The sequence below is a fragment of the Camelina sativa genome, chromosome 13 (assembly GCF_030686135.1).
Source record: "Camelina sativa cultivar CO46 ecotype springtype chromosome 13, ASM3068613v1".
NCBI classification, from domain to species: domain Eukaryota; kingdom Viridiplantae; phylum Streptophyta; class Magnoliopsida; order Brassicales; family Brassicaceae; genus Camelina; species Camelina sativa.
The window spans coordinates 21,471,049-21,491,997 of NC_141892.1; the positions used below are offsets into that span (position 1 = coordinate 21,471,049).

At 36.9% G+C, this 20,949-nt stretch overlaps 1 long non-coding RNA gene and 1 pseudogene across 1 annotated transcript; one reads left to right on the plus strand and one right to left on the minus strand.

Annotated features, from left to right (window-relative positions):
• Positions 1–4,481: 4,481 nt before the first annotated feature.
• LOC147929818 (uncharacterized) lies at positions 4,482–5,630 on the minus strand. Its single transcript, XR_015577550.1, has 2 exons — positions 5,516–5,630; positions 4,482–4,917 (listed from the first exon to the last, which is right to left on the minus strand). It is a non-coding gene; the product is annotated as an uncharacterized LOC147929818 (long non-coding RNA).
• A 1,249-nt stretch (positions 5,631–6,879) lies between these two features.
• Positions 6,880–20,903, plus strand: LOC147929819 (disease resistance-like protein CSA1; annotated as a pseudogene).
• Positions 20,904–20,949: the final 46 nt, after the last annotated feature.

Genomic DNA, 20,949 nt, shown 5'->3' on the forward strand with positions numbered 1-20,949 from the left:
TTATAAGCATTTAACGACCAACTTATGTAACAATTACACATGAATTACCTGTAACAGTTTTGCAACACCTTGTGAGAGCGTTGTTCGCTACGATTTCGCATCCTCTATCTGTTCTCCGCCACCTCTTAGTGGGCCCATGTCCAATCCCATTCCATGGGCCCACCTTCCTTAATGGGCCTCACGTCCTCTCACTAGGTCCGTGAGTCCATCTCTACCCGACGGCCGATTTGCTACGCCCGAGATATTTAAAGACTTGTTACCTACCCCGAAAAATCACCAAATGATTTTTTCCTGTGTTCACTCGCACAACTCTGACAGTCACTTCCCAAAAGGTTAGCCATCCTGAGACTACTTCAGCTCAAGCATGCTTAAATCCAGAGTTCTCTTAGGACCCTTGACCGAAAAAAATAAATGCACTTTGGTGACATAGGTTGCCAAATAAATTTTTTAAAACCTCTCTGCATATCTTTGATACCGGGGTGTCATAATTCACCCCCACTAATAGATCATAATGTCCTCGTTGCGTAACAAGACCGTCACCCTGGACGGTGTGAGACCACTGACTCCACACTCGTCTGGGTTTGGCTCTGATACCACTTGTAACATCTCGACCGCCACTTCTTAGTGGGCTCCATGTCCAATCCCAGTCCATGGGTCAACCTTCCTTAATGGGCCTCACATCCTCTCACTAGGCCCGTGAGCTCATCTCTATCCGACGACCGGTGTGTTACGTCCGAGAGATTTTAAAGAATTGTTACCGTCCCTACAAATCACCACATGATCTTTTCCTATGTTTTGTCCTAACTCGCACAGTTCCGACAGTCACTTTCCAAAGGTTACCCATCATGAGAATTGCATGCTTAACTCTATAGTTCTCTCAAGACCCTTGACTGAAAACATAAGTGCACTTTGGTGACATAGGTGACCAAATCAATTCTTTTAAACCTCTGCATGTCCCTGAAACCGGGGTGTCACAACTTCAATCTCATTGAAAGCCTCTGTAAAATCAGCAAGCCTAAAACACCTTGCTGCTTTTTTCACTAGAGGGAACAAATGTTTTCCTTTGAATTTTACCAAAATATTCTTATACAAATGGTAAGTGTAAATTCCAGGAGAAGCCAACAGATACACATCACCAATTTTTGTCCCTATTGACTAATGTTTGTTCGTGATTATGGCAAGATCCTTATGTCAGGAATAACAACTTTGAGTTGCATAAAAAACCAATGCCAAGAATCATCATTTTCAGTGTCAACAATACCGAAAGCTATTGGGAAAATTTGAAAATTACCATCCTGAGTTAGGGCTGTAGAAGGGTCCATTTGTAACTACCATGGAGAAACGTACCGTTGACAACAACAACTTTGCGCATGAAAGGAAACCCAGCAACACTTGCACCAAAAGCAATTAAAACATATTTGAATTTTCCACACCCATCTATTTGAAGAAGCGTGACTGTATTCGGATTCACCTGTCTTATCATGTATATGTAAGAAGGTAATTCTTTAAAACTACTCTCAGAAGTTCCCTGATCGATCTGCCTTGCAAACCTTAGTGTTCGATGTGACTTCCAATAATCCATCTGTCAACACCAAGATATTAATAAATCAGCCGGAATGAGAATAAACCAGTCATATCGTAATGATAAGTCAGCCATAATATATATATATATATATAACTCAGCCGAGAAAAAGCTGTAAGTCAGCCAAAATGTATTAATAAATCAGCCGGAATGTAAACAACATAGCCATAACGTAATGATAAGTCAACCTGAATGTACTAATAAGTCAGCTGAAATTAGTAATTACCTTTATACTAAAATGCTTATTGATAATTAGTTTGACACTTTGTGGTTTAACTGACTGACGAACATCACCAAGAAAGTCCTTGTAAAGAACTCCCAAAATATCAGGTGTTGCTTGTCGAGGTCGATTAGAACGTTCCATCACAGAACCTGTGTGTTCCGAATCGTTTTTACCAACATAAAAATGCGGCTTATTCCCTTGTTTTGATGCACGGAGTCTCCAACGACATCCATCAACCCAGAACTTAATAATCACTGTACTCGAATTTTATAATGGTACATCAAAATGAAATCCATCTCTTACCGAAAGATATTTCAGTCGTTTCTCCAACTCGTCTTTGCTTCCATATCATTGTCCTACAACGAGGTCTAGCAAAGACATCGCCAATCTTAAAGCCTCTGAGTTGAAACAACCCAACCCGTTTTTTTCAAATATATAATTAAGCATCCTATACTACTTAATTAACCAACAACATGAACATTACTAACCAACCATATAACGAATAACATGAACAGCGGAATACATATAACCATAATCATCTAGACAATATCATTCCTAACCATTCTATCCAACAACGTAGCATGATTCTATACAAGGTTCCAACATCAATAACATAACCATAACACAATAAACGAGACCCTAGATCATCCTCCTCCTCATCGCCTTGATTACACGTCTCATACATGCACACCACAAACAACAATTGAGATGCGTGAGTATTATCACAAATACACTGGACTATACACACAAGCAAAAAAGACAAACACAGACAATACACAAAACAAGCAAACCAGGCAATTATGAACACATCTATGATTATGCAACTTTGCGTCGACCGACGCAACCTTGCATCGACCGTTGCAACATCATTGCGTCGACCGATTCAACCTCCAAATCTGTAGCTGCGTCAACCGATGCACTCCTTGCATCGACCTATGCAACGTCCATCGTCTCCATCAAATTCCTAACTGCATCGACTGGTGGAGTATCTTGTGACATATGTTTCAAGCATTTCTCAAGAACATGTAGCTCAACTTTAGCTGATGTCTCAACAGGTTCAATCCCTAGTCATCGAGAACCATCTACACAAGCTTGTCGTGCGTTGTTTCCGCATCTATCTGTAGAACTCCATACACTCTATCGTCGGTGTTAAATACATATTTATCTTTCCCAATTACCGGAAACAACAATTACCGGAACAAGATCTATCATATATCATAGTAGGATGAAAGAAAATGAAGAAGAATGAGGAAGACGATGATGAATTGGATGTTGAAAAATTAAGTGATGAATATCTCTATTGATGTGAAGAATAAGGTGAAGAACATGTAAATAATTTTGAACAAGGTGAAGAACAAGACGAGTAGAAAAAGACGTTTCGTATTTCTTATAATGATGATGACATGAAATGATGACATGGAATGATACATCCGACGTGATTTTTTAATTGATGAAGTGGCAAGTAAGCTACCAAACGAACATGTAAATCAGTCTAAATAAACCAGCTATCAAACAAAACTTTAAGTTAGTCGCTCCATGAATTCTATTATGTTAGCTAACGAACGAAAAAACGGCTGCCAAATATAGCCGTTTAATGCTGTCACTCAACTAAAAATCTTTAACTCAACCGTATCGTTTAATAAATCGGTCGTAATTGCATGCTATTCTGGTAATTAATCTTTCCTTACTAAGTCAACCGTAAAATGGGCGATTTTTTCGTTAATCCAGCTCATGATTTATGACACTTAAACATAAATCAGCCTTAACGACATCCATAAGTAAGTCGTCGTTAATAACTTAGCCAATCAGAGAAAGTTAATTCAGTCGTGTCGAAGTATTAAGTCAGTCAAAATTTTGACAAATCAACCATCGGATAATAACTCAGCCGTAATTACAGTTGGGTTATGCTCGAAAGTCAGTCATTTCTCATAACTCATATAATTTCATTAAGTCAGTCATAACTCCAGGCTGGGTTATGCTCGTAAGTCAATCGTTTGCTCATAAATTAAGCCATTTTTCTTAAATTAGCCGCAACATACCGTAACTCTGTCGTCATTTCCGCTGTAGCGCTTTACGGCTGAGTTATTTAATACATGTCAACGATTTCTGACTTGACGATATGTTTTTTTTAATGTGAAATTAAAAAAATAATGGCATTTTTTGTAATTACGTTTTTTCTATAATGTGTAACAAAAATAGGCTAGGTATGAAATATATACTCGAAATGTTGTAGTAATAATAAAAAAATTCTGTATTCACCTAATTTGTATGATATTTGAGTAATTTTTAATTGTTTATAATATACAACACACACCAAATTACTACTTCCTCTCTATTAGAAAGGATGATTTTTTAAGATTTTTACATGAATTAAGAAAACATTTATTTTTTTAACTATAAATGTAATTTTATTTATAATAACCTGTTTTCCGTAACTGTTAACCAATATTAATTTACCAAAATAACAAATTCTCAATTAACTTGATGTCTATAATTTTATAGCATTAATTGAAAAAAATTACAAAAAAATCAATTTTTGTGATACAAGAAAAAATCCTACAAAATCATGCTTTATGATACAAAATTTATAGGATAACACTAATAAAAATATTATATTATAGAATGAACAAATATTTGTTTATTTTATTATAAGTGACATTATATATGTGAATCAAGTTTTGGACGTCAAAAGAAAAAGGAAATAATTTCTCTTACCAAGGAAAAGGAAATAATTTTTTTGTAAACTAATAAACGCAAGTTTTTTTTTTCATTACTGAATTAGATGTCAACACATGTTCGTAAGGATCAAAATAAAAAATCCTTAGCTAAGGATTGATTCTACACTTTATTAACATTTTTGATTTATTTTTTTTTGCTTTATACCCTAAGAAATTTGTTAACATCTCTCCGACGGAGATGACCTAGAAACGCACATGCAAGTATCAGACTCTCTTCGCAATAACCCGATGCCGATGGCTTAAATTGAAATTCACGATGGCCCCTACACCTCTTTCCACAACGCTCTCTTATCCATTTCCCGCGTTTTTGGTCAGGTAGAGGCCTAAGATATGGCCCAGTTGGCCCGTATGGCTCCATGAAGTCGATCCTGTAACTAATTGTACATAAACCATGAAACATAAATTATTTCAATTTTAAAAAATAATTATATTCGTCTTGTAAAAATAGATGTTTTGAAGAGACTAAAAGTAATAATAAAATGTTTACAATATATTATTTCATCAAATTCATTTATTATTATTGACACAACACACATAACATTGTAACTAAAAGTGAATTATATACAATAAAATGAAATGTCATGTAAATTTACTTAGAATATCAAGTATTACCATTTATGTGAAGATTATCTTGACACATTTAACAAAAAGGAAGAACAAAAAAAAGGTTAAATCAGATTATATCACAATATTCCTTCATAATATATTATGACCATCTATATTTATAAATAAATAAATTTACAAAAATAGGTGAAATTATCACAAAAATGCTGTTTTGGTGTCAGTTTTCTAGGTCTAGCATGGAATATTTGTAAAAGATATGATAAATTCAGTAGTGAAAGTTAATTATGACACATATGACATATGTCAAAACTATAGTTAAATTGATAGTTTTAAATGCCATATATAAAAATAAATTATGAAAATAACTAAATGTTACGTTTAACAATGATTATAAATAAAAATACTAACCTAGCACAGGAATGACGAGAAGAATTGGAAATATAAATGAGAATGCTTTGTTCATCATTTTGGTGATAGAAATTAATTATTTTGTCTTTCAAAAATTGATTTTTTGTTTGAAAATGAAAATGAAAAGGAAAAAAGGGCATATATATATATATATATATATATATATATATAAATTTGTTAGAAGTTGAATGTACCACACATTACAACATATCTATTTTAAGCTATATATCTATCACCTTAAATTTTGATTCAGATTGCTTGATTAATTGCACCTATAAAGGCATGAGACTCGCTCTTTCTCATAAGATTGATTTGCAATCTATATAAAACCAATAAAAGTTGGAGCATTTTCGTATTCATTAATTTCTGTGTCATTTTTCTAAAATACCTTTTCATATTGTATATTTTTAAAAATACACATTTTCTATATACAAAATGACTAAATTTTAAACCCTAAACTCCAAATACTAACTCATACTCCTTTAAAACTACACCATAAATGTAAAATAGAGAACCTGAATCTCAAAAAAACTTTACTCTCTCTCTCGAGGAAGTGTTCGCCCTAGCCGTCAACCAAGAGCTTTTCTCCGATGGTCGGCGATGGGTGGCTTCCACAGCACCATCGTCGGTTCCAGTTTCTTCACGTTTTAGTTTGTCTTCCTAGATTTTTCAATACTCAGCTTCATTGTCTCCAACCTTTGTCCTTTACTCTCGGTGATGGTAAGTTCCTTTCGGCGTGGTGACTATCTCGGAGGATTGGTGGCCGATTCTTGATGTTCGGAAGTGGATTTATTCTCCGGTGGCTCCTTTTTGTATTTCCGACCTGGTCGTGGAGGTTCAAGGTTGTCGATCTGGTTTTAATGTCTCGACACTCTAGTTCATTGGCTCTGTTCTCGTTTGATTGTGAGTCGGTGATGACTTGTCACATGTTCCGGTTGCTTTTGAGGTGGATATGAAGAGCTTTTTCTTGGATTTTGTTTGCTTTGTGGTGGTGTTGTCTCGGCTGAGGCTTGTATTTAGTCAGCTTCTCGTATCCCTGAATTTGCTTGAAGTTCCCTTTGATTTTGCGACATCGGCCTCATTTTTTTTAGGTTCCTCCTCTTTTGGTTGTGTTGAGTGACTTGGCTTTGGTTTTATGTTGTTTGATAGCTTATGTCCTTCTTTTTTTACTACGGTCTAATCGTTGTTTAGGCTCGGTCTTTGGATTTAGAGGTCCTTAATCTACGGGTTGACCTTTTCGTGCAATCTGGTATCAGCTCTTTTGTGGCCTATCTTCTTTGATTTGGTTGTTAGCCTGGTTGACTTGTTCTGCTACGGTAATCTTTCTTGGATTTTGCTTGTGGTTTGTCTCTGATTGCCCTTCCATGGCTGAGTTTTCAATTGGGTTCCTCTTATTGCAAATCGTGGATGGTTCAGCTTACCCACTTGTTTGGGTTTCCTCCAGTTTTGCTAGAAGGTTGGTTTGGTCGTCTTTCTTGAGCTAGTGCGTTCATCTTCCTTCGTCAATATCTCTGTCAGGGTCCCCGATTCGTTCTACTTCAACTCGCCTTCTCCATGGTTCTCTGGTTTGGGCTTAATTGAGATTATTCCATTGATAGTTCCTTCAGGTTCTGTAGTTTGTTTTTCGGTATAAGGTTCCCTCTTTTGGGTGTAGTTTCCCTCTTTTGGGCTCTAGTTTCTGGGGATAGCTTTGTTTTTTGTCCAGCTTGGTGTTTCAAAAATGTATTCCACCCTTGTAGTTCAAAATCGTATTTTATAATGAAAATCTTCAGATGAAAAAAAAAAGAGAACCTGAACCTAAAAAACAATTTAAAAAAAAAACTAAAAGTTAATTTTTATTGTGATAACGTGGGAGCTACGTTATTATGTGCAAACCTAGTTTTCCACTCCAAAATGAAGCACAATGAGATAGATTATCATTTCATTTATGGTCAGGTACAACAAGGTGCTCTACTCATATCCCATGTCCACACCAAAGATCAACTTGCAGATGCCCTGATGAATTCACTACCACAAGGCAGAAACTCAATTCAGTGAGCTAAGAAGCAAGATTGGAATGATAGCTACCCCTCCAATATCTTGAGGGGGATGTTAGAGATATGATTAGATATGGTTAGTTTTATATTAATGTCTCAATATCTCATCTCTATGTATTAGGAATTTTCTGTATTTGCTAGAATAATTGACTATATGTTTGTTACTTTATAATAATAATATACGTTTTGAAAAAGATGTATGTGAGTATTAGACTTAAATTCTTAAAAAGTTTGAAAATCTGGTATATTTAAAAGACAATATTTATAAACATATTATATTTGATAAATTATAGTTTCAACAAGAAAACTAAATTAATAAAGAGAATTAGTTAGAAATACCCTTTTTGATATACCTTTCCAAAAATATCCATTTTTTTGGTCATTTTCATTTTTTCTTTCTTTTAATTTTTTATGATCATTTTTCCCTTACATGAAAATTAGTTTAATCAATAAAATGAAAACCAAATTTTCCCGCCACAAAATTTTTTTTGACATATTTTCCCGCCAAAAAAAAGTTGACAAAATATTTCGACACAATAATTTTTCCGCCAAAAAAAAAAGTTACAAGGCTTTTATAAAGTTCTTAAAAGGTTTCCAACCTTGTAAAGCGTTTGCAAGGTTTTTAAAAGGTTTTTCTAAAACGTAAGTAAAACGTAATTTGTAGTTATCAACTTTACTTGTGTACTAGGTGATACCCCGCGTGCTACAACACAGGATAACGAATATTGTAATTAATTTATGTATATTTCGAAGTGCATAAAATATTTTGATTTATGTGTTTTTTATTATTTTGAAATTTTAAATGTTAATACATATTTAGATAAGTATGTTGTTTAGACATCGTTAATCCTTTGCACGGTAACATATATACAACGATCGTTTTGCAGTTTTTAAGTGATAGTGGTATGATTATAGGTGTTAAATCCAAATAACAGATTTTGATAACTACAAATTTATGTTACCCCATGCTAGGTAATTTGTAGTTATCCATGGAGTAAGATAAAGTTGTAGTTATCAAAATAAAAAATAAAAACATAGAGTTGAGAATTTTCATCATTTTGTTGAAACTGTAAAGAGCTCCCTTCTTTTTTTTTTCGTTTTTTGTAGTATTAACGAGTCGGATTTTTTGGACAAGTTTGTCTAGGATGTGGTGAATATGTTAGCCAAACTGGAAACCAATGAGAGAGAGACTAAGGTTTTTCAAAAGGGGAAGCAAAAAAAGCAGGAGATTATAAAAATATTACCAATACTATTATTACTGATAATAATACTACTTCGCCTTTCTTTGGAATCAAGAAACGTGTGGAGCAATTGAAGGAGAAGTTAAAATGGATTGCTATGAGGAGACTCGCGTAGTTGGAGTTGTTGGGATAAAAGGTATCGGGAAGACAAAACTCGCGGAGATGTTGTTTGAGGAGATAAAAGGTGAGTTTGAGAGACCTGTTTTCTTCAGGAACCAAATCCGCAGAAAAATGAAGAGTGACAAGAAGCTCGGCTTGTTATTAAACCTCTTCTTGGAAAGTATTTTGAAGAAGACAAAGTATGTGACTTTGTCGATAACGGATAAGACTACACATGATGAAGACGTGAAGAAGCAGCTACTTGAAACCCAACATCTTCTCGTCTTGGACAATTTGAATGTCAAGGACGAGATAGTGCATCTTTTAGGAGACCGCGGATGAATCACACAAGGGAGCAAGATAGTTATCGTGGCAAGCGACAAGTCACTGGTCCAAGGTTTAAACGAGAAGGAAGGGTTATAGTGCTTCAGTCATCACGCCTTTTTAGATGCCACACGTTCTGCCTCTGATGAAGGGAACCTCTTGACATTATCAAGAAAGTTTGTGGATCACGCTAGAGGAAACCCATCAGCTCTTATACTACTCGGCAAAGAATTTTGGGGAAGAGACATGGGTGAATGGGAGTCCATGCTTTCCACACTAGAAAAGAGTCCCAACAAGAACATTCAGGATCTCCTGAACTCGTGTTATGACGGTCTTACTGAGCCGCAACAAGACGCGTTTCTTGATATAACATGTTGTAAATGCAGATTCTAGAACAACTCGCTGAGAGGAATAAGTTGTTGTGTCGAACAGAGTGTTGTGCCAATCAGGAAGTTGCCTCAGATCACAGACGCCCGAGTTGCTGACGTGGTAGGACGTGAGTGGATGTGATGATGTTTCGAGGAAAGTTGATGACTTGGCATTGAAGATAGAGACGAGATTGTTCTTGGAGATATGAAGAATATTCTCCACCGCAAATTAAGGAAAGGATAAACTTGAGCAGCAATCAGTTTCTTTATCCTTGGAGATATGAAGAATATTCTCTACAACAAATAAGGAAAAGATAAGGATGAGAGCAAACAGTTTCTTTATCCCTTGATACTTGGAGATTCGCCTTCTAGGGTTTCTCAAGTTGTGTATATATATTCTATGAGTAGGCCACAAGCCAATTCGAGCACTCTAGAATATTGATACAGTTGTAAACTTCGAAGCCAGAAAAATAAGGCTTAGAAGGTGTGCTCCCAGTTCTCTGTGACGTTAATCAGGGAGGTGATTAAGTGCGCAGAGAATTGTTTTTCTTTCTCTTAGATCTACACTGGTGAGAGTTTAGATAGAAAAGAGAGATGGTTGGTTTTCGTCTCTTATAGATAAAAAGAAAGAGGGTTGGTTTTCTTCTCTTATAGATAAAAAGAGAGAGGGTTGTTTTTCTTCTCTTAGATCTACACAGGGTGTTGTGTTAGATAGAAAAGAGAAAGTTCCAGATTCATTCTTAGTCGGGATCAATCCTATTAGGTAGAATAGATTGAGTAAGGGCCGAGACAAAATTGTATCATTGTAAGAGATAAATTTTTTTAATAAGATTGAAGAGAAAAACGTTAGCTTGGCGCGTTCCAAGTGTATATCAGTGTGTTGTGTGTCTCTATACCTTTACAATTGGTATCAGAGCAGACGCCTGATAAAAGAATTGTTTATCTTTTCAATAGGTGAGATCTTGAGACGAGGTATGGAAAATCCACAACAGTTTGTTGATGAGAACAATCCATTGATGCTTGATGATGAGCATTATGATGATTGGAAAGCACAAATCAGACAAATGATACAGAGTCATGATATAAAAGCCTGGTTCGCTGTTGAAGATGGATGGTCACTTTCAACATTTAAGAACATCAGAGGAGAAACTGTAATAAAGCCTTATAAGCTGTGGATGGCTGAGGAGAAGTTAAAAGGAAAACAAAACGCTGAAGCACTATCTACTATTTTCAGCTGCTTGCCGATGGATCTGTTTGCCAGGGTGCAAGAGTGTATGTCGGCGAAAGAAGCTTGGGATCTTTTGGAACCCTTCTCTAAGGAAACCAAAAGGGTGAAGAAGGTATACAAGGATAAGAGTTCTGGTGAACAGAAGGTTGATCCGTGTGCGAAATTAGTTCAGACAGATGAACTGCAGATGAGTAAGAATTATCAGAAGGCTGAGGAATCATTCACTCTGAAGACTGTAGAAACTCAGACGTCTGTTCAAGGTAATGAGGAAGTACTGAGCAAGACGCAGATCAGAAGGCTTAAGGGTGTACAACGTCAATAACAATCTTCCTCATCCAGATCTGGTGCAGAGAAAGAATCTCAGAGTTCTGATTATCAAGGTTATGGACACTTCCAATCAGAATGTTCTGCACTTGAAAGAAGAAGCGTGTTGAAGTGTTATAACCGTCAAGGCTGTGGTTTTACGAAACCTTGTCTGACATTGAGTAATATTGATTCAAGCAAAGAAGATGATGAGAATCAGAAGTATGTTTTGAAGCCTAAGGTTGATGTGGGTGGCTTCTCTATTGAGAAATAAGTCACCGCTCTGGCTAAGGATCTGATTCTGCAGCAGAAGGAGAATTATGATCTGGTGTCTGAGTAGGAAGAGCTGCTTTGTAGAGTCTTCACTCTTGAGAAATTGTTGTCTGAGGAAAAATTCATTTCGTCTTTGTTAAGACAACGCCTTGAGGATCAGCTAAGGAATAACATGAAGCTGAGTAAAGGAGCAAAAGATCTGTTCAGGGGGCTGATCACTCACAAAGGTACTATGATTGCAAAATGTGGTATAAGGAACCATGGAGAAAACTCAAGTTGTGTCACGAGTGCAGTTAATGGGTCTTTGAATGGTCAGAAGATTTCATACATAGGTCATGAAACAGAAGTGCTGCAAAACGGAGGTGATGCTCTCAAACGGGTGTCTGAGTTCAACTTGCAGAAGACTAAACAGACGATTGTTGTGAACAACCTGAGAGGGAAACTATGTTGTTGCTGGTATTGTGGTGTGATATGTCATATCAAGGTTGATTGTTACAGATTTAAGAATCGTGTAAGTCAACTCATACGTCAGAAGAAGTTCCACAAGGTTGGAAGAAGAGGCAATCGAGTCTTCTTTAAGAAGAATGATATGTTAACTGTGTTAGAAGTTGGGAAAGACTGTGGAGTGTCAAAGATCTGAACAAAAGAACGTGTCGTTGTTACTATGCAAGTTAGAGCCTTCACAAAGCTGCCTTTTTCAAGTGTTTGGATTGTACTGTACCACTCACGCATCTGAAGATGTTTGACGATACAAGCAAGTAAACATCAAGAAGCGTGACATGAACTGTTATGTTGTGCACATTATTGATGATCAACAGACTGTTGTGTTGAAGCACTGATTATTTGGTCGTGGTGTTCAAGTCACATGACTGTGAATCAAGGAAGGCTACACAACTTTGAAGAAGGCTTAGCTGACATGGTCACTTTTGGAGATGAAGAAGGTAAAATCAGAGGCAAAGGTGTATCTCGTTGTAAAGATCAGCCCACTCTGGAATTTTTCTACCTTGTCGTTGGTCTAAAAACCAATCTAATTAGCAGCAATCGGTTGTGCGATGACGTTTTAGATGTTACCTTCACCAAGAGAGGATGTCAGGCGGTTGATGAGCACAACCATATTCGAGTCGAAGGTCAGCGCTCTCATAATGACCGTTATATATGGAACTCGTACATTCTACAAGTAAAAGAGTTCAGTCAGCAGTGTTTATGTTGCCTAGAGACATGATCTCAAAAGGAGTGCATTAAGTAGTTGTTGTTGAGTGTAAGCTGGAGCAGTCAAGAAACTGTGAGAATCACATCCATCAAGACGCTGCTGAAAGGATTCAGGAGGGCAGAGTTGTTGTGTTTGCTGCTACTACATAGAATTGTTCGGGTACAGTTTATGGTGTGGCAAGTCAGATCTTTGCAAATGTGTTCAACCTGCAACAATGTGATATATCTCAGACAGGCAAAGCTACAAAGGTGGCTACTAGGTCTATAGATGTCGTTGCAAGTCAGACTTTGGCTGGTAAAATCATTTGTACTTAACGAACTAAATTGTTTGTGGGTCTTCAAGAACAGAAGAGACAAACGTGGACAAGTTGTGGAGAACAAGGCATGAGTGGTCGTACAAAGCTCTAAGGTGAGTTTGCTAGACGCAACACCTTCACTTCAACACGAGGATTGCTAGGAATGGCTTCTTTCAGAAGACTAATTATTTGGAGCAACTGCAAGGTTTTGAGGTATTCATATAACAATGCGAGTATGCCAAAGGTTTGATTAGTGTATGGGAGTTACAAAGAAGTGAAGATGAAGCCACACCCGTGGGAGTTGGAAATGTTCTATCTTAGAAGATGATTCAAGAGATTGTGTAAATGGTAACTGACACGGTGGGCTGATCAGTTGTATGAAGATGTATTTTACCAACAAACCAGACATCTGTTATGTACTTGCAAGCTGTGAGTGTTTTAGTATCAAACATGCAAGCTGTTGAAAGGGTTGTCAAGTATTTCAAAATCACATGCGAAAGGAGCTAGCAGAAACTTTAAGAGATATCGCTCTCTGAATCACCGTGAAGGATCTGGTGGCTACTGCCTTCTGGGAACAAATCTGATCTTCTGCTACACTCAGAAGCTTGTTAAGGTATCTTGTTCAATTGTTGAATCTAAGGTTAATGCCTTGGGAACCTGTTTCAGTCATCTCATGAGGATCAAACTATTGAGAACAGAGTACGGTACATTCTTAGACCATGCTTCAATTTTGTGTGATAATTGTTTGTTTGCTAATATTGTTGTAGATCATGTATTAGATACTAAAATTAAATTACAGGACCCTGAATATCAGTTTATTCATAGAGTAGTTGTGGAGAAACTGATAGTACTAGAACATTAAAGCACTGACTTGCAAATTGCTGATTTGTTTACAAAAACCATTGGACTTGGATCAATACATGATTTTGAGAAAATTCATTGGTGTTTGTGAGATCTAATATGTTCGGTGAGTTGTGTTGATCAGATACAGGGTCATGCATCATAACAGACCATGGAATTCCTAGAATGTATAAAAGATCAACATTCTGCCTAAGTAAGAGTCAGTGGAAAATAGCTGCCTGTCATGCCAATTCATATTGGGGATCTCGTAAAACGTTTTCGTGAAGGAGGAGGTCAAAGAGCTGAGGAGAAATTATTATGCATTCCATTCTGAAAGAAGTACCAGTGGTTTGTAAGTTTACAAAAAAAAAACAAAGTAATGTGGCTGGTACGTTTGCAACAGAGCCCTGAAGAATAATAACAAGGGAATGCACAAATATTTGCGGTTGATGAGTCAAATGATATCGCTGATAGAAATCAGGAGATTCAACAGAAGATCGTTCATATCATCAAACATTGAAGATCATTCATGTCTGTTGAATCTAAGCTCTAAGGTAGTGTGTCATGAAAAGACAAAAAAAAAAAAAAAAAAAAAAAAAGAAGACTTGATACACTCCTGTCAATGCACTCTCCAAAGGAAATTCCAGCTGCCTACTTCCCGTTGATAGTGAACCATGGGAATCAAAGGCATGCCAGAGCGAAAGACTAGCCACTGATCATAGAGTTGTTCTTTGAAGATTCACAAAAGGTTGTGGTAGTTTCTGATGAAGTCCTAAACAAGTGGTTGGCACACATCACATAACAGATCTCAAGGTATGAAAGCTTCTTACGTTAAGAAGTAAAAGTTAATAGAAAAGTGCTCTTGATGGTCTATTGCTTTTCTGGTTCCCTCACTTCCTGTGATTAACGATGTTTGAATGTCTGAGGTTGTGTATAAAAGGCTGAAAAGAAAAAATGTGTTGTAAAATTTATGTTTTTTGTAGTTAAATTCATATGATTGATTGCTGAAACACGAGGCTGATTGTAAATATTGTTGATGAGAAATGTTTGTATGTTTTCAACAAGTGTGCACTGATGTGTGTGTTAAGTTTTTCAGGTTTAAGCTCATTTGTTTCAGCTCACAAAAATGATCATGATTCTTTAAGTGGTAAAATCCATAGAGCAGCAATTGATCAAGGGTCTGACTTTTTGAACAACGGATGGATCATGCAAGTAGAATCAAAGAGCTGCGTGTTCATCTAAATATTTGGGTGTACCAGGAGTATTGAAGGATTTGAAGTAGCTATTACTGAAACTCACAACTTGGCACTAGTGGTGAAAGGGCTTCTGAGGATTGTTGTTGAGTCATCATGCGTCTGAGGACGATTCGAAAGACTGATACTCATTTTGTATCGATAAATGAGTATAGTGTCAATTCCATGATACGAAGGAATGGAGTTACATGTACTGGAGGCTGATGAGTGCTCCTAGACAGAAGATTGTGCTTGCAAGTTGTTAGTTGATGTTTGTACAACAGGTGGTTATTCATTAGAGTTCCATCTTTGATCAACGTATTTGATGCAAGGGACTGTTACCAGAAGATGGATTTTGCTACGAAGCAAGTGTCTAAGTCCCACAAGCTGACATGTGCATTATCGTCTATATCACCGAGGAGACATTTTTTTTAGTTAAGAGAGCATCTGCAGAAGTGTATTGAAACTTCAGTGTTGTGGAGTCAACAAAAGAGGGACAGGTGATCGTCTCACCCTTGATGATTCACATGTGCATATGATTGTGAGGAGACATGTTATCTGCACTGAAAACAGAGGTGTGTGATACTCTGTTTTAGGTCGCTTACATCCATTGAAGAACGATCGCTTGTGTTTGGTTCCAATAATGATGGATGAGGATGTTTGAAGCTGCTGGGCTTCTGAAAACTGTGTCTGAGATTAAGCCTTACATAACCAAAGGTGTATGAGTTTTTGTGGGCTAATCTGTCAACTGTCAGGGGTTTGATAAAGACAGTGAATATTCACGTGAAGAACTATGCATTTGGAGTCTCACATGTACGATCAACACTTTGCTTGAGTGTGGTGGAGTAAATGGCTAGGCTGGTATTAGACATGTGAGACTGATGATAGTTGAGTTAACAAATGATCATATGTTTGAGTTCCCTACAGATGACAAATTGGAGAAGTGATATGTGCTTAGCTCATCCGATTAGGTAAGGGCAACAAGACTCTGTGTAGAATCGTTAAAAGAAACTGGTTTAGATGCAAGAGGGAAGGATATCTACAGTGAAGCAGAGGTTTGAAAGTGTAGAACATGATACACAAAGTGCTGTTTTTTCCTGCAAAGCTTCTGTATGGTCACATCCACTCTGTGATTCGATCAAAGAGCTACTTGTTGTTCGAATTCTCAACTATCAATGTCCTATTGCCCAACATCTAGTTGTTGTTGCAAGAAGAGTCAAAATGCCTACACACATGAAGCTGTTTCAATAGGCAAAAAGACTGATAATCAAAGTGCTTAAGAATGTGAAACATTGTTAGCAGGTAAGTGATTCTCATAACTCAATATACTGTTGTGATACATATGTCTGTTTTTGACTTATTTAATCACTCAAGCTGGGGGAGAATGATTCTGGTTCTGCTTTTTGATATAATTCTAATCAACGCCTAATGTTAAGGAGTTCTTTATTTATGGGGGAGAATCCTTGAAGCTACTTGGTTTAGGGGGAGAATCATTGTTTATGGGGGAGACTTAATTGATTAATTGGTTGATCTTAGGTTACCAATTGATTAAGTCTGATTAGAGAGCTATTAAGAACATGGTTTCCGCTGCAGCCCGCTGGGGTTTATGATTATTAGGTTCTTAATCATAGTTCTGCTTGAACAAGCTGTTGATTGATTTTGCTAGATAATGACTTTTGTTTTGTCTAGTTGTTGCTTGTTCTGTTTTTGGCTTGTGTTTGTTGGAGTGTCTTTTCAGGTTGAACCAGAGAGATGCTTGAGTATCAAACTAAGTCAAAAAGGGGGAGACTGTAAATGCAGATTCTGGAACAACTCGCTGAGAGGAACAAGTTGTTGTGTCGAACAAAGTGTTGTGCCAATCAGGAAGCTGCCTCAGATCAAAGACGCCCGAGTTGCTGACGTGGATGTGTGAGCTGACGTGGATGTGTGAGCTGACGTGGCAGATTGTGAGTGGATGTGATGATGTGTCGAGGAAATTTGATGACTTGGCATTGAAGATAGAGACGAGATTGTTCTTGGAGATATGAAGAATATTTTCCACAGCAAATTAAGGAAAGGATAAACTTGACCAGCAATCAGTTTCATTATCCTTGGAGATATGAAGAATATTCTCTACAACAAATAAGGAAAAGATAAGGATGAGAGCAAACAGTATCTTTATCCTTTGATACTTGGAGATTCGTCTTCTAGGGTTTCTCAAGTCGTGTATATATATTCTAGGAGTAGGCCACGAGCCAATTCGAGCACTCTAGAATATTGATACAGTTGTAAACTTCGAAGCCAGAAAAATAAGACTTAAAAGGTGTGTTCCCAGTTCTCTGTGACGTTAATCATGGAGGTGATTAAGTGCGCAGAGAATTGTTTTTCTTTCTCTTAGATCTATACTGGTGAGAGTTTAGATAGAAAAGAGAGAGGATTGGTTTTCGTCTCTTATAGATAAAAAGAGAGAGGGTTGTTTTTCTTCTCTTAGATCTACACAGGGTGTTGTGTTAGATAGAAAAGAGAAAGTTTCAGATTCATTCTTAGTCGGGATCAATCCTATTGGGTAGAATAGGTTGAGTAAGGGCCGAGACAAAATTGTATCATTGTAAGAGATAAATTTTGTTAATAATATTGAAGAGAAAAACATTGGCTTGGCGCGTTCCAAGTGTATATCAGTATATTGTGTGTCTCTATACCTTTACACATGTTTCTTCAGATCACAGGATCACAAGTTTGTAAAAGCAATGGTGGAGTCTTCATGCGCCACTGGTGATGATGGAAGCATCATTGAAGTTCTTGCTGACAAGTTCTTGATTGAAATCTCAGGCGGTCGAGTAGAAATGTATGGTTTGTTGTATAGGCTAGGGAAGAACCTGGCTTCACAAGACCAGTACTGGAGGCTTTGCAACCAACAAGAAGTTATCAATGCATTGGAGAAGAAACTGGTGAGAGACCAAACTTAGATTATAAAATACTTCTAAATCAAAACAATCCGTAACAAATGAACTGTTTTAGAATTTTATTTGAGGTTCTTTCTAACATTTTTTTTTTCCTGCTTGTATATATATAACTCAAGGTTTCGGTAGAAAGTGTTAGAGGTATCTTCCTGGACATATCTGGAGTAACCGAGAAGAGACCTTTGAGAAGTGAAGCATTTGTTGACATGAAAAAACTTCGGTACCTAAAGATATTAGAGAAATTCTATTAAATACCACTAAAAAAGTTTTTTCCAAAAATATCACATTTTAGTTTTTTTTTCAAAAATACCACAAAAGTTTTTTTTCCAAAATTACTACAACAACAAAAATTGATTTTTAAGGATGTAGAATTTTTTTGTTTTAGGTTTAGGTTGACACAGTTAGTTTTAGGGTATAGTTTTTAGGAGTAGGGTTTAGTATTTAGGATTTAAGAATTAGTTTTTAGTATTAATTAGAACTTTAGTTCAATTATGTGGTATTTTTGGGAAAAAATTACATTTTAGTGATATTTTTGGAAAAAAAAAAACTAAATTGTGATATTTTTAAAATAAAAACTATTTTAGTGGTATTTATGACAATTGGGCAAGATATTATTGTAACGGTGTTCTTGAATCAGACAGCAAATTAACCACCCGAAACTGACTTAAATTTTCATTACAAGAGGTTCGATATTTCCACTGGCTGAAATTTCCTTTAAAGGAACTTCCAAGAGACTTTGAACCCAAGAATCTTATTGACCTCGAGCTTCCTTACAGTCAGATACAACGTCTTTGGGCCGGTCCTAAGGTGCGTTTGTGATGATTACTACAAACTTAAAAGTCAAAATGTCTTTATTTTGTTACCTCTGATATCTTTTTTTGGCTACAGGATACGACAAACCTTAAGTGGGTCGATCTCAGTCATTCAGTAAACCTTGAAGACTTGTCAGGTCTGTTAGGAGCTCAAAATCTTCCAAGACTGAACCTTGAAGGCTGCACAAAGCTGACTATATTACTGGAGGAGATAATGAAAAATTTGATAAGCCTCGGTTACTTAAACTTGAGAAGCTGCACAGGTCTCGTATATCTCCCAGAGATTAATATCAAGTCTTTGAAAACACTTATACACAGTGATTGCTCCAATCTTGGGAGTTTTCAGAAAGTTTCAGAAAATCTAGAAGCTCTACATTTGGATGGTACTGCGTTAAAAGAACTTCCTGAAACCACCAAAATTCTCAAGAAATTAGTCCTATTGAACCCGAGGGGCTGCAAAATGCTACAAACTCTTCTTGATTCTCTTGGAATGCTGCAAGCTCTTCAAGAAGTGATACTTTCTGGTTGTTCAAAGCTCCAAACTTTTCCTGATGCCATAAAGAAACTGAAAATGCTGCGGATTCTGTTGCTTGATGGGACTGCAATAAGCCAGGTTCCGCAAGTATCTCCCTCTGGTATGAATGGCTTGTCCTTATTACAACGGCTTTGCTTCAGCGGAAATACAATGATTCAAACTCTCGAAGCCCACATTGGCCAATTTTATCATCTCAAGTTTCTTGACTTGAAGGATTGCAAGAATCTCACATCTATTGCGACACTTCCACCAAACCTTGAGTGCTTAGATGCACATGGTTGTGACTCGCTGATGACAGTACCCAGTCCACTAGCCTTTGTTAACCTGACAGATCAGATCCATTCTACATTCATTTTCTCCAACTGCAACAATTTGTATGAATCTGCAAAGAGTTGTATCATATCCTACATTCAGAAAAAGAGCCAGTTGATGTCCAGTACCCTTGACCGCTACAATTTGGTATTCCCATCTTTTCAAGAAATCTTAACCTACAGCCTTTTTGTAAGTTTCTTATGTCCTTTTTTTTTGCAGGGTTCTGTAATGGAACCTTATATTGGAGCTTGTTTTCCTGGATGTGAGGTGCCTGAATGGTTCAGTCACCGAGCCTTTGGATCAGAGATAGAGATAGACTTGGCTAACCATTGGAGTGAAAACAGGATCATTGGGGTAACAATATGTGCAGTTGTCTTGTTTCAAGACTACCGAGATAAAACCAGTGGCTTCTTAGTGAAATGCACCTGCGAATTCAAGAATGCAAACGGGTCTTTCATTAAGCGTTTTAGCTCAATAGTAGGAGGTTCTGCAAGACCAGGGATTGAGCCACACAAGATTGATTCCGATCATGTCTTTGTTAGCTACATAAGCGTGTTGGAGATTAAGAAACAGAGCGAAGCAGAGGATAGGGTGTGTAGTTACAACAAGATTTCCCTCAAATTTGAAGTGATAGATGGTGGTGCATGTGAGTTTGTGAGATGCGAGCAGGTGCTCGCATGGTGTATGAACCGGATGAAACTGATCATGATAATGGCTCTTGTGAGGTGAATTCTGATGATCAACATGATGGAACTGACCATGTTGAATAACTCAGGACATCAGTGACTCAAGAACCAGATGAAATTTCCATAGATGTACATGTAGAGTGCTAAGGAAAGAAGCATCATCTCACACGTCATATCCCTGTAATTGATATCTTCATTATTGCCTCAATATTCTATGTAATTACTCCTTGGCTGTGTATATAAGTTGTATTCAATTCAATAACTCTTCATAGAACCAAGTTCTGATGACGATGGCGGTAGCCAACAAGAAGAAGAAATCTCTTGCTTACCTTTTAAAGACAATGAAAATGTTTATCTTGAAACAAAGAGTGATTCGGATCATAATATCGATGATGAAGTAACGCAACGTTTTCCCCTCGTAGCAGTTTCTACAGAGATACAGACTCAATGTGACCCTGCTGCAGATGAAAGATTCAATAGTGAATCAAAGCTTGAAGCAACTCGAAGACATCCTGTGATGCCTCCAGTGAAATTTAGAGACGAGAGAAACCAAGGGATCAATGGTGAAGGAGATGCAACATGCTTTCCATTTATTCAGAGCTTTATCAGGTTTCTTTTTGTCCGCAACATTATCTTGGGCTTCTATATGTTTTGAGCTACAAGAGATGTGTCTTCCAGTGGAGATGCTAATTAATGTTTCA